At 43.6% G+C, this 14,357-nt stretch overlaps 1 pseudogene; it reads left to right on the top strand.

The window, feature by feature from the left end:
• The first annotated feature begins 3,655 nt into the window (after positions 1-3,655).
• LOC123450457 lies at positions 3,656-13,797 on the top strand (annotated as a pseudogene).
• The last annotated feature ends 560 nt before the right edge of the window (positions 13,798-14,357 follow it).

The following is a 14,357-nucleotide window of genomic DNA, read 5'->3' as shown; positions in this document are numbered from 1 at the left end:
GTAGTGGCACATCTTTCTGCACTTGAAGCACTGGACCTGATTAAGGTCTCTCTGCACTGGCACATTCTGGCGGTTCTGGTTATTATTACCTCCATTACCATTGCCATTACCATTGTTACCCTTGTGTCCATTATGATGATGATGATGATGGCCATTATGATTGTGGCCATTACCTACACTATGATTATGTCCATTACCTCCATGATGATGATGCCCATTACCTCCATGAAGATGAAGCCCATTACCTCCACGATGGTTATGGTATGAAGTGCGTCGCTTCTGTTGCGGTCCTGAATTAAACTTGTTGTTGCTATACTTCCTCTTGCGGTTCTCTATTGCCTAATGCTTTCCCTCAAGCACAATAGCCTTATTAACAAGCTCCTGGTAATTACCAAAAGTGGCCACAGTCAACTGAACTCCCAAATCATCATTCAGGCCCTCCAAGAACTTCTCTTGTCTAGCTACATCAGTATTAACATCATTAGGAGCATAACGCGCAAGTTTATTGAACTACTCCACATACCCATTAACTAGGCGACCTCCCTAACGCAAGCTGTGAAACTCCTTCTTCTTTAGACTCATGGCGCCAGCAGACACATGTGCGGCGCGGAAAGCTGCCTCAAATTGCGCCCATGTGATAGTATCAATGGGATAGGTGACGAAGTAGTTGTCCCACCAAGCTGCGGCAGGACCCTCCAGTAGATGTGAGGCAAACCTCACCCTCTCTGCATTTGTGCATCCAACGGTCTGCAGGTTCCTATCAATAGAACAAAGCCAATCATCCGCCATAATAGGTTCAGGGCTGCTGGAGAACCTCTGAGGATTCAACCTCAATAACCTAGTAAGCATATCCATAGGTGGGGGAAGCGGTGGGTTGTTGTTGTTATTGTTGGCCAAACTCTGGGGAAGCAACTGGATCAACTAGCCTTGTCCCTGAAGGATCTGCTACACATATGCTGGCGGTGCATCATTGCCATTGCCATCATTGTTGCCTGCTTCTGCATTCCTGTCCCTAGGCTCATGTCTCGGCGGCATCTGGTGGGCAAGAATAGATAAGAAAATAGATAGAACAGGTCTAGAGGAATATAGATATTCTACCCATATGCATATTATGATCAAGGTAATATATATGAGGCAACAAAACATCATAACAAATAACACAAACAAGCATAACAATAATCAAACATATCTATATATATAGTCGAATAATCTCTACAAGATCCTAGTTTAACAAACAAGAAAAATAACAATCAAGCAAGCAACCTAGTATCGTCATGCCACAAAGCAGGCATAAACAGATATGCTAACACGTTAATATCGCAAATAAAACAAGATAAGTGGTGGTCTCACCACTAGTTCCTAGTTAAGCTGGTCAAGATACTAGAGTAGTTATCTAATGAAAGAGTAAGATGTAGACAAAGTTTATAGAATAACTTTTCACTCCTATGGCTTTTCTAATCCATTTTCTAGTGCCACGACCTACAGTCAACGCATTGCTCTGATGCCATCTGTAACGACCAAACCCCGAAGGATTTGAGTCTCTGTGCTTTATTGTGCTAGTCCCTGGATCGACTTGCTAGCACACACAGTATAGATGAAAACCAGATATAGCAAGTGCATCATTTATTACAACGTATGATCCAGAATTTATAAAATATAACAATCTGCATAGCACTTAGCTAGCTTTATTCAATCAAATAGCGGAAAAGTAGCAGAATAATAATGATGGGTCCCATCATAGCCCACTGGCGATGTTGAGTGAAGACTCGCGACCCTAATGGTACCTTACTCCACGTCTGAATATCCTGCAACATGATACTTTGCAGCCATATAGGTCGATACTTCGAATGTATTGGCAAGTTACACAGGAAAAGTAATATAACAGACCTACATGTATATGCATAGTATAACAAGAGAAAGGCTGATGGTTATTTTGCAAAAAGCTGATTTTATCCACACAACTACCTAATAGTCAAGTTTTAGTTTATTTGCTACAATGACTCACATATGGTTGAATTGGCATCTCCAACTCCAACCTATTAGCATTATTAAGTTTCCCATCAAGTTTTATTAAGTGTGTCATCTGTCAAGAGCATCCAACAACTGTAATGGCCTAGCTCCTCAAAATTGTCCATAACTGGAGACACGGCTAATCATGATTAGTTTATACACTCTGCAGAGGTTAGTACGCTGTACCCACTGGACCCAACCCGAAGATTGAGACGAAGTCTTTCAGAAGCAGTCACCTAGTCCCACAGGAGGCCCATCCAACCTAACATAGCTACATCAGCTGGCACATCCGGGTAAGGTTTCCATGACTGATCAACTAGGCCAGAGCCCATAATAGATAGTGCTCGCACAAGGAAGCTACTAGTTACTAAGTCTGTTTGATCTTTTTGAACCTGGGCGGCATCCACTTACATTCATAGGGTTGATACCATGATGTTCTTGAAACCACCCAGCAATACCATATCCGCCCAGAGGTGAATTAAATCCTCAATTACTACTCAAATTTATTTTGTAGAAATCCTCACATAATTTCAATGAATACAGGAACCAGTCCCCGTCTATATAGCATAGCAAAACTAGAAATACCACGATCTTCATGACAAGGGGATATAGCTCAATATCATAGCAATAATAATAATATTCCTATACATGCATAATTTTCATAGGGTGATATAATACTACATGCATAAAACAATAATAGGTAAAGGATGATCAACATCTAAATTGCCTTGATTCTAGTTCAGAAAGTCACACTCCTGACAATAGTTTGCGTCGCACTCCGGACAATCTACACGTTGCAAACAATCACACCAATCAATCACCACAATCACATAAGACCAAATAACACCATCGGCAATAAAACAACTTGTTTAAAACCGAAGCATAAATAGCATGGCAGTAGGTATAAAATCATCTACATGCATAAATAGCATGGCAGTAGGTATAAAATCAACTAAATCGGATGAACGGTTTGCAAAATATGGCCTCCGGTAGGTTTAAATCAAATCTGATTTAACTAAAAAATTAATTTTTGCAAAACTGAAAACTATTAATGCCATCATATTCTACTCATCAATACGAGATCACAGGATAAAGAATTTCCTGAATCGGAGTTACGAGTAAAAAGATAAACGCGTTTCAAAATTATACCGAGAATCTGACAGAGCTAAAAACAGGTTAAAAATAGGTTTAATTTGTCCTGAAGCTGTTCATCAGGGTTTGGTGAATCGGACCGTGTGTGCGTTCTCACCACGAACAGCGGGGAAAAATGAAACCGTCTCGGTGTGGCTCCTCCGATGATGCTTCTCTGGTGACGGTTGGATGAACTCCGGTGACTGTGAGGTGCTCCGGCGTGCTCTGCGGTGGCTGAGGCTGCTGCGCGTGCAAGTCGGATCGGAACAAATCGAAATCGGGGCAGGGCTTCGGTCCCTGGCTTTATGCCCTCGCGAGGAACAAGAGTTCTACTCGGTTCCCAGCAGAAAACGAGGCAAGGTTGATCCGTCTCGGGACAGGAGTCCTGGCGCTGGGGTTCTGGAGGCTGTGGCGCGCTAGGTCTCCTGGCCGCTGGTCTCGCTGGGCAAGGCCCCCGGCTGGGTTGCCTGGGACTCGGTCCCTGCCTCGGTCTGGATGGTAAGGGGCTGGACCGATGGCTCTTGCTGGCGTGGAGGCTGCCTGCCTGGTGCGCTGGCTCCATGGTGCGCTGGGGCGCTAGCCTGCCAGCTCGGTGCTAGTGGGCTGGCCCCTGGTGGCACCCGTTGTCTTTTTTTTCTTAAAAAAATACTGCTACAGGAAATAAAAAAAATACCTACGCACATATATATATATATATATATATATATATATATATATCTGGCCAAGAAAATACCAGAATACATATATACTAATATATATACTAAAATACTTAATAAAACAGAATAATATATACAACTAATATATATATATATATATACTAAAATATACTATATATATATACATATACATATAATATATCTATAGGAACCCTAGTTCCACCTAATGCAAACTTTTGAAAATGAGTTTTTTGCAATAGGCCACACAATGAGAGTTGAAAAACTCAACTAAAAATAATTCGGTGTTTATAAAAATTTGCAAAACCAAATCGGACAACTTCAAATAATATTTTAAACATTATGAACTTTTTATTCAACAGGGGAGAAGTCATATTATCTCCACTCCAATAAATTGCCCGTAGTTGCATAATGAATAGAATTTTTCATAAAGGCAAATAACGCATAGAAAAATATGAGATGCAGATGAATGATCTATTAACATCCTGAGTTAAGAAAATTGGATCTTACACCTGTTGTCATTGTTGTTGTTGTCATTGTGGACATTGTTCTCATCATTGTCGTTTTTATCTTCATCGTTGTCGTCGTTGTTATCGTCGTTGTCATCATCGTCGTTGTCGTTGTTGTCGAGGTTGTCGTTGTTGTTGTCGTTGTTATTGTTGTTGTTGTTGTTGTTGTTGTTGTCGTTGTGTTGTTATTGTTGTTTTTGTTGTTGTTGTAGTTGTTATTCTAGTTGTTGTTGTTGTGGTTGTGGTGGTTGTTCTTGGTGTTGTTGTTGTTTTTGTCGCCGTCGTCATCATTGTTGGTGTTGTTGTTGTTGTTGTTTTCTTGTTGTTGTTGTTGATGTTGTTGTCGTCGTCGTGGTCGTCATTTTCGTTGTTTTTATTGTTGTTGTTGTTGTTGTTGTTTTTGTTTTTGTTGTTGTTTTTGTTTTTATTGTTGTTGTTTCTATTGTCGTCGTCGTCTTCATTGTTGTTGCTGCTGTTGTTGTTGTTGTTGTTGTTGTTGTTGTTGTTGTTTTTGTTGTTGTTGTTGTTGTTGTTGTTGTTTTTGTTGTTTTGGTTGTGGTTATTTTTGTCGTCGTCGTCGTCGTTGTCGTCGTTGGTGTTGTTGTTGTTGTTGTTGTTGTTGTTGTCGTTGTTGTCGTTGTTGTTGTTGTTGTTGTTGTTGTTGTTGTTGTTGTTGTTGTTGTTGTTGTTGTTGTTGTTTTTGTTGTTGTTGTTGTTGTTGTTGTCATCGCCATAGTCGTGTTCATTGTTTTTCTTGTTGTTGTTTTTGTTGTTGTTCTTGTTGTTGTTGTTGTTGTTGTTTTTGTTGTTGATGTTTGTTTCTGTTGTTGTTGTTGTTGTTGTTATTGTCTTTGTTGTTGTTCTTGTTGTTGTTATTGTTGTTCTTGTTGTCATTGTTGTCGTCGTTGTCACTCTTGTCATTGTTATTGTTGTTGTCGTTGTTTCTGTCGTTGTTGTTTTGGTTGTTGTCATCGTCGTCGTCATCACCTTTGTTGTTGTTGTAGTAGTCGTCGTCGCCATTGTGTTCGTTGTTGTTGTTGTTGTTGTTGTTGCTGTTGTTATTGTTGTTAATGCCGTAAATGTCGATGTTGTCGTTGTTGTTGTTGTTATCATTGTCGTCGTTGTTATCGTTATTGTCCTTGTTGTTGTCGTTCTCGTCGTCATTGTTGTAGTTGTTGTTGTTGTTGTTGTTGTTGTTGTTGTTGTGGTGGTGGTGGTGGTTGTTGTTGTTGTTGTTGTTGTTGTTGTTATTGTAGTTGTCATTGTTGTTGTTGTTGTTGTTGTTGTTGTTGTTGTTGTTGTTGTTCTGGTTGTTGTTCTGGTTGTTGTTGTCGTTGTTGTTGTTATTGTATTTGTCATTGTTGTTGTTGTTGTTGTTGTTGTTGTTGTTGTTCTGGTGGTGGTGGTGGTCGTGGTGGTGGTGGTTGCGGTTGTTGTTGTTGTGGTTGTTGTTATTGTTGTTGTTGTCACTACTAGGAAAAGGGCTATAGATGATATAGACACTAATGGCGCACGAGACAAGTAGTGCGCCACTACTATATAGAAGTGGCGCACCATGTGCAGGTGTGCCATTAGTGTGATGGACACTAATGGCGCACCACAAACTCGGTGCGCCACTACTATATATAGTTTTTTTGCAAAAGTACTAATGGCGCACCGGGGTACAGTGCGCCATTACTAGTTTAACTAGTAATGGCGCACCACTCACCCAGTGCGCCACTACTATATATTTTTTTTTGCAAAACTACTAGTGCCGCACCACCAACTGGTGCGCCATTAGTAACCAGGGTTACTAATGGCGCATCTGTAGGTGTTGCGCCACTACTATAATTTTTTTTTGCAAAACTACTAATGATGCACCACCAGCTGGTGCCCCATTAGTAATTACTAATGGCGCATTTGTAGGTCGTGCGCCATTAGTAACCTGGGACCAGCTAGATATTTTGGACAGCCACCTACCACACTCACTTTCCCCACTTTCACTCTCTCCACCTCCTCCAAGCTTGTCTCGGGTGCCTCCTCCCCGCTCCACTGCCGCCGACGACCCCCCGCACCCTCCCCTGCTACATCAGCACCGAGCACCCACCGCACCCTCCCCCGCTCCACCATCGCCGACGACCCCCCCGCACCCTCCCCGGCCCGCTCCACCGCCGTCGACGATCCCCCGCACCCTCCCCCGCTCCACCGGCGCCGACGACCCCCCGCACCCTCCCCCGCTGCACCGTCGCCGCCGACCCACCGTACCCTCCCCGGCCAGCTCCATCGCCGCCGACGATCCCCCGCACCCTCCCCCGCTCCACCTCCGCCGACGATCCCCCACACACTCCCCCGCTCCACCGCAGCCGACGATCCCCCGCACCCTCCCCCGCTCCACCACCGCTGACGACACCCCGCACCCTCCCCCGCTCCACCGCCGCCGAGCACCCAGCGCACCCTTTCCGGCCCGCTCCACCACCACCGACGACCCCTCGCACCCTCCCCCGCTCCACCGCCACCGACGACCCCCTGCACCCTCCCCCGCTCCACCGTCCCCGAGAACCCACCACACCCTCCCCCGCTCCACCGCCGCCGACGACCCCCCGCACCCTCCCCGGCCCGCTCCACCGCCGCCGCCGACCCCTCGCACCATCCCCCGCAGCACCGGCACCGACGACCCCCGCACCCTCCCCCGCTCCACCGCCGCCGACGACCCCCCGCACCCTTCCCGGCCTGCTCCACCACCGCCGCTGCCTCCCGCACCCTCCCCCGCTTCACTGCCGCCGACGACCCCCCGGACCCTCCCCCGCTCCACCGCCGCTGACGACCCCCCGCACCCTCCCTCGCTCCACCGCCCCCAACGACCCCCCCGCACCCTCCCCCGCTCCACCGCCGCCGCCAACCCCCCGCACCCTCCCCCGCTCCACCGCCCCCAACGACCCCCCGCACCCTCCCCCGCTCCACCGCCGCCGCCAACCCCCCGCACCCTCCCCCGTCTCCTCGCTCGGTTCCTCGAACGGAATCGGTTGAGCGCACCACCCACCCCTTCCTCCCCCGAGCGCCATTACTATTCAAAAAAAAAATACTAATGGCACAATTTAAAGGAAGTGATTGAGATACTTTTCCAAGAGGGCCTCATCAAGGTTAGTAAATGTTACTGATCTCATGGCTTCTTGGACTGACCGTTTCCTAGCCTCCAAACTAGCATATTGTTGGAAGTGTAGTAGTATACCCTAGTGGCCTATTACTTTGTCGTTGGAAGAAAAACATTATTATTAGCTTCTCTCTTGAGCTCAAACTATGCGCCTTAAAAGCTCAGGTTATGGTTCTTGGTTTGAGTGTTTCACACCAAAGTAATAGATGGTGGATTCAGGTCATTAGGATAGTTGCTGTTGTATTGTAGTTTCATAGTCAAGATGGAGTATTTCTGTTTAAGTAATATTTTACTGTTTCTGTATTTCTTATGTTTCTTCCAGTTGTTTAAATGCATAATTTTCTTTTATATTGCTGGCTCTGATATTATTATATTCTTGATTAGTGCCTTTCATTTGAGCTACAACATGTTGCTGAATCAACTACGCTCTGAGGATGGTGATCCAGAAAAGCTTCTTTGGCATTCATTCTACCAATTTCAAGCAGATAGAGCTCTCCCTGATCTTGAGGTTTGTTGAAATTTCTATGTATTTTCAATCTTTGAATAAATTGCTACCATTTGCTGTCTGCCTCTCGTCCTTTCGCCCATGATCCTGTTAGTTAGGTTTGGGCACACAAGCATGTTCTTTGAATCCCATGGGTACTCATGTAAGATTAGTGTACTATATATGTTGCAATATAATTATTTCCTAGGGGGTATTCCCTGCTGTTCCCATTAAGATGTAATAAGATGTTCCTGCCACACCAATGTTTGTTACTTGGTTTTTGCCATTTATGACATGGTTGCATGTTTACAATCAAAGTTTTCAGAATGGCATCCATAATAGTTACAAAGGTATATGTACAACTGTATATGGCATCCATAATAGTTACAACTGTAAGAATGTTTACAAAGGTATTGTGCTTTTTTTTGAAAAATTGTATATGGCATCCATAATAGTTACAATTTTTTTTCCAAAAGTACTAATGGCGCACCGGGGCAGAGTGCGCCACTACTACATTTTTTATGTTGCAAAACTACTAGTCGCGCACCACCAACTGGTGCGCCATTAGTAAGCAGGGTTACTAATGGAGCACCTCTCTGGGATGCGCCATTGCTATAATTCTCAGCCCAAGCCCAAAGCTACCGATGCGTGGAACCAACCCACCCCCTCGCACCCACATCCTGCCCCGATTCAGAGAGAGACCTCTGCTCGCCTCAGATGGATGGACCTCGCCGCCGGCCATGGCCTCCCCCACTCCTCCTCCTCCTCCCCCCATCAGAGGGTAAGAGGGAGGGAGATCTACCACTGCCGCGAACCAGCAGATGAGCGGCGTCAATGGCGCGCCCAGATCCACCCCTTCCTCTCGCCGTCGTCGTCGACCTCCTCTGGTCCTAGCCTCAGATCCACTACCACGCACTAGTAGCCACCGCCATGGAAGGTTAGGGTTTCCTCTACCCCTCGTCCCTGTTGATTGGTTTCGATTTCGCTGATGCGGGTTCCCCCACATCTCCCTGATGCGCGCAGGCAGGTGCACCACCGAGGAGACCGACCCTCTCCTCATGCTCTTCCTTCCCTGGGTGCCACTACCACCCACACCTGCCTACTACACCACCACATCGCCATTAGGCGAGTTCGTAACCTGCATGATATCATCAAGGTCACTAGAGTCCTCTTCGCGCCTGAATCCTACAGGTATGCTTTTCTGTCCTAATAAATTACTCGTAAAAAATAGTAAGACGATGGATGAAGTGTTGACTTTTGTCAGGTGTAGAGGAGGGTGGAGAGCAGCAGGCTGGGGACTCGTGGAGCAATACCATTGATGTGATAGGTCATCACCTCTTTATCCATTGCCTCCAACTTCTGTCCAGGTGGGACTACGGCTGTAACATCCCAAAATTATAAATTTTGGAATGTTAATATAATTATTAGATTGATTGTTTGTTTGTTTGAGTGATTGAAACTTGAGTGGAATTTGAAACTTCTCAAAAAAATGAGAGGGAATAAAATGACTTTCCCAAAATTTTCTATTTTGAATCCCTTTTCAATTTTGAGTTTGAATATTTTCAAAACCCTTTGATTAAAAAAATCAAACGAGAGGAGGAAAATGACCCTCCAAAATCAGAGACAATGTCTTGATTCAAATTTTAAGTATTTCCAATTTATTTGAAATTCAAATTCCTTTTCATTTTAAAGTTATTGCAAAAAAATAATTTTTTGAAAAAAAGTAATTTTTTGGTTTTGAAAATATGTTCATGTTTTAGAAAATTTTATTCTGAAAATTTTCATATATAATATGTCTATTTAAAATGTTCTCTCTTTTTCATTTATACGTTTTTTCCTCTTTGTTTCAAAAAAAAATTGTTCGCTCGCAAAAAAAAAACAAAAAAAAAACAAAGGCCACGCCGGCCGTAACGGCTCATGCGGCTGACCAAAGTCTTTCAGCCCATGCGGCACTTCTTCTTTTTTTTCCGCCTCTTTACGTATATGCTTAGTCCCACATTGCCTATCTATGGACCATTAGATCTCCCTTCCACCTATAAATATAGATCCATATGAGCATCTAAAAATCATCTATTTCGGGTTAAATCAATCTTTTGGTTTAACTAGATTTATTAAATAAAAATATTTTTTTTCTTCTCTTCGGCGGGATTTCTCGAAGTCGTCTCCTCATTGGAATTAATTCTTACTCTGCATTCTAAAGGTATTTCTCTTCGTATTTTTTTATACCCCCGTAGTTTATTATTTCTAGATTAGTATTCCTAAACTAGTATACGGTAGAGTAATTAGATATATTAATTAGTCTTCGTATTTCCACATTAGTACTAGAATTATTTTAGACGTAGCACTTTTATTCCGTAAAACAGCTTGGCCCTGATTTTTCGAATAGCCATAACTTTTTACTCGTTTATCCGAATTAGATGAAACCAACGCCTAGAGTTTTGTCTTGATCCCACCTATCCTATGAACCTATCATATCAATTTTTTTTAATTTTCAAATTTCGAAATTTGTTCATATTCATATTCAAACTTCTTTTGATCATCTCTTTTTATCCGTAGCTCCGTTTTAGATGAATTCAATTGCGTCGCATTCGTATCAAAGTAATCTTTCCGTTTGTATCATTAGTTTTAACTTCTCAACTTATAATTTTGATCAAATCAGATTTATCTATTAGTGCCCAAAAGTGTTCACATCGTTTTAAGCCGATTCAATGTTATATTGACGTATTTGTATCTTTTGATCCGCTAGTTCAAATCTAGTAATTCTTTTTTCTACACGCTCATATTGATCTCCTATATCCAGTAGCATCATTAGTTTCGACCTTTGAACCTTACAAATTTGAGCGATTCAAATTTGTATTCGAACATTCATTTGATCTTATCTTGCAAATCGGACCACCTTTTCAATTGATTCCTTTTACCCCTAAACACTCATGTCATATATTTTTGTACGTAACCATCGTACTTCAGTTCAACTTCTCTTGACCTTTTAAATGTAAATTCAATTCATACTTCAATTCGCTATAACTTGCGTTGTAGTGCTCCATTTCAAGAAATTCTTTCTACAAACAAATTCTTATGTCTTATACTATTTGTCAAACAACATTCATGTTGTTCTACCAATATTTTTGATCATCTCCCATAGTGTATGCAAGTCGAGCTTATATAGCAATAGTTCATCGTCCATTACCTCTTTTGATCTCATTCATGCACCTTCACTTTACAACACACTTAGGACCTTTTTTGTTAAACCGTAGTACGTTGTTATTTTGCACCAAGACATGCTTTGTTCTTATGTTCTCTTGGTTCTTCCTTTTTGGCATGAATGTTTATTGAATGCTATTCATTTTCGATAGATTGCTCGGAGTGTGGCGAGTAGAATTATCAGGATTTTGAGAGCGACTATCTTCATCAAGTAATACCAGGCAAGTCATTTGACCATGTATCACGTATGTTTTATGCATCGTAGTTCTACCATCCTATGCCCAATTGCATGCTGACTAGGTACTTGGAAATTATGGTTACATATTCTAGTATCATGTGGTAGGCACCCAACAACCCCGTTACTTGGCCCGGGACGACAAATTTCATATTGCTATGCTTGAGTAGACGAGATTCTGGTTGAGAGTTTACCACGAGTGATGCGAGAATAATTTATTAACCAAGACCGGTTAAGTCAAGACTTTTCAAGACCTCGTGATGCAACGCAACTGTGGGTGAAGGACGGTTGATCGGCTCCCTGGAGAAACCAGTGGATGACCCGGGATGCTGGAGACGGCCATGACATCCTGCGGAAAGCTTCACCCAGGCTCAAAGAGACGGACGGATATTTTCAAGACCCAAGGCTTACCTGCACAGCCACAAGTCATTATGGGCTCTGGCTTGGTTGGACAACGCGGCGACTCTGGACAGGCGGTGCTAGCAGATGTAGAAGAACGGTAGGAATGGATGGGCACCGACAGGGATTCCGAGGGACCCGTTGAAAGACCATGTTTTGATCATCCGGTCTTCAAACACCCTGAAGTGCGAGGACATACACGGAGGCGATCAAATCTTGTGGGGAACGTGTGCAAAACTCTACAGAGTACTCAAACCTAATCGATTAGCCGTGTCCACAGTCATGGACAACTTGAGCCAAAGGAACTGAGGTTATCTGAAATTCTCAACACCATTATAAATACTTGATGAGGGTAATATTGATAACTTGGGTATGAGAACTGGTTGGCGGAACCATCTCATTAACAATCAACATCGTAGTAATATTTTGCTTTTAGCCCTTCCCTTGTTGTAGGAGAAAATTTGCTTTACGCTAAAACTTACAACACCACCTGCCATATATGCATATATTATAGATGATATTTTACCCCCTCTCATATGTGACTTGCCGGCATATTCAATATGTTGACCTACACGGCTGCAAGGTCTTATGTTGCAGATATTTTTCTTCGATGAGTAAGTGTACGATTCAGGGTTACGGTCCGCACTCAACCTGCCGTTTGTGTTATTTGGGACTAGACTCCCTTAACTGCTTCCGCTGAGATATTTAAGGTATATATCAGTTTTACGCTATTTACATGTGATTGCACTTTGATATATACATTGATGTACTGTGTGTGCCAGCATACTGATCCAGGGATGGCACAAATACACAAAGGCTTGACTCGTTTTGAGTCGGGTCGCTACAACGGCGCCATCGCCTCCCTGAACCATGAATTCAATTCGGTGATTCGCAATGGGGACATCTACTGCCTGCATCGCAAGAATGGGGTCGCAGAGCACCGGCTCTACCTCTCTTGTGGTAATAATCCTCTAGGCTGGGAAGCTTATGACCCGTCCACTGGGTGCTGGATCCAAGTGCCCAATATTCCACGGGCTCAAAAATACGGCCGGCAACAGATCGATGTAGGAACCGAGGTGCTAGTGTTTGTGTCCTACGGAAGGGGTGCCCTGAGATATAGCATCCTTACCAATTCATGGATAGAGTTGACTGATGTGATGAAGACCCCACGGTACTTGTTTGGGTCAGCGAATGACGGTGAAAAGGCGTATATCGCAGGGCCTTGATTCTTCTCGTACTAATGTATTGAGCTCCGCAGAGATGTATGACTCGGAGTCGGAGACACATACTTGGACAACCCTTCCCAGCATGAATAGGGATAGGTACAGATGCTCTCGCTCGTTCATGGACGACAAGTTCTATGTAATTGGTGTTGTCGGCAGTAACCGCGAGGTATTGACTTGCGGTGAGGAGTATGACTTGATCCTGCAGTCATGGAGAGTCATCGACAACATGTCTCACGGGCTCAACCAAATATTGCTGGGAAATCCTCCACTCCTTGCAGTTGTCAACGATGATCTTTATGCTGCTGATTACAGTGAGAATAACGATTTGAAGCAGTATGATAAGCTGGACAACAAGTTGATCCCTTGTGGAAAATTGCCTGTGTAGTCTACAAACAAAGGCAGGGACATGGGTTTCCGAGTGTGTGGTGACCGGCTGATTGTTATTGGGCCTCCAAACAATTCTAGTGATGAAAAGGTGGTTGATCTTCATTCATGGACCCCGGATGGCAACCGCCGGTGTGGAATTTGTTTGCCACAAGGCCATACAGGGGCGACCACTGGATTATATGCACCGTGATGGGTTGTTGAGTCGGTCAACTGAATAAAGCTTGGATGCACGCAAGATATGAGTAAGTTACATACGCTTTGTATAAATTTTTCCTTGACCCAGTTTGCTCCATGGTTTGAATGACACAGAGTTTATCTTCATATTTCCATGCAGTGCTGGCTGTGCGGTGCCTCATTCTCAGTCTGATTTTCGTGGGAGTGCCCCGCTGATGATACAAAAAGAGTTCGAGAGAAACATTCGATTTTTAGTCACTAGCTTTTATTTCTAGTCGCAATTTGTGTTCCAATAATGTTTTAAAGCTTTATATTCTACGGTGTTGTGATGATCTTCATCTCCATCACCCAATTTTATATGTACCATACAAAATTACTGCTCTCAGTTACTTTTGACCATCAAATCAGTCTACCATGTATTCTCCTTGCCCCTCTCGCAAAACAAAAATGTGTTTTGCTTGCCACAAGAGAGAAAGAGAGAGCAAGAGAGAGGATAGATAGCAGCCGCCATTAGTGTGGGAAGGCAGCAATAGCATCTCTGTCTGCCCCCAAGAAGAGTTGACCTGACTCTTGAAACCTGAAGCTACAGGCAAGTGTTGAGAGTTGAGAAAACAGAGCAAAAACAGAGGAAAGCAGGCTATCATCTGTATGTATCGAGTTATCGCAATGGAGACCAGAATCCACAAATTAAACTAATGGGCGTCTCGCCTGTATGTATATTTATATCATCATGATTGCCTTGCCTGTTATCATCTTTGATTCCTTCTTCTTATGGAGTACTATCTTTTCCTTCCCCT

The sequence above is a fragment of the Hordeum vulgare genome, chromosome 4H (genome assembly GCF_904849725.1).
Source record: "Hordeum vulgare subsp. vulgare chromosome 4H, MorexV3_pseudomolecules_assembly, whole genome shotgun sequence".
Taxonomy (NCBI): domain Eukaryota; kingdom Viridiplantae; phylum Streptophyta; class Magnoliopsida; order Poales; family Poaceae; genus Hordeum; species Hordeum vulgare.
This window is presented reverse-complemented; position numbering and strand designations above follow the sequence as displayed.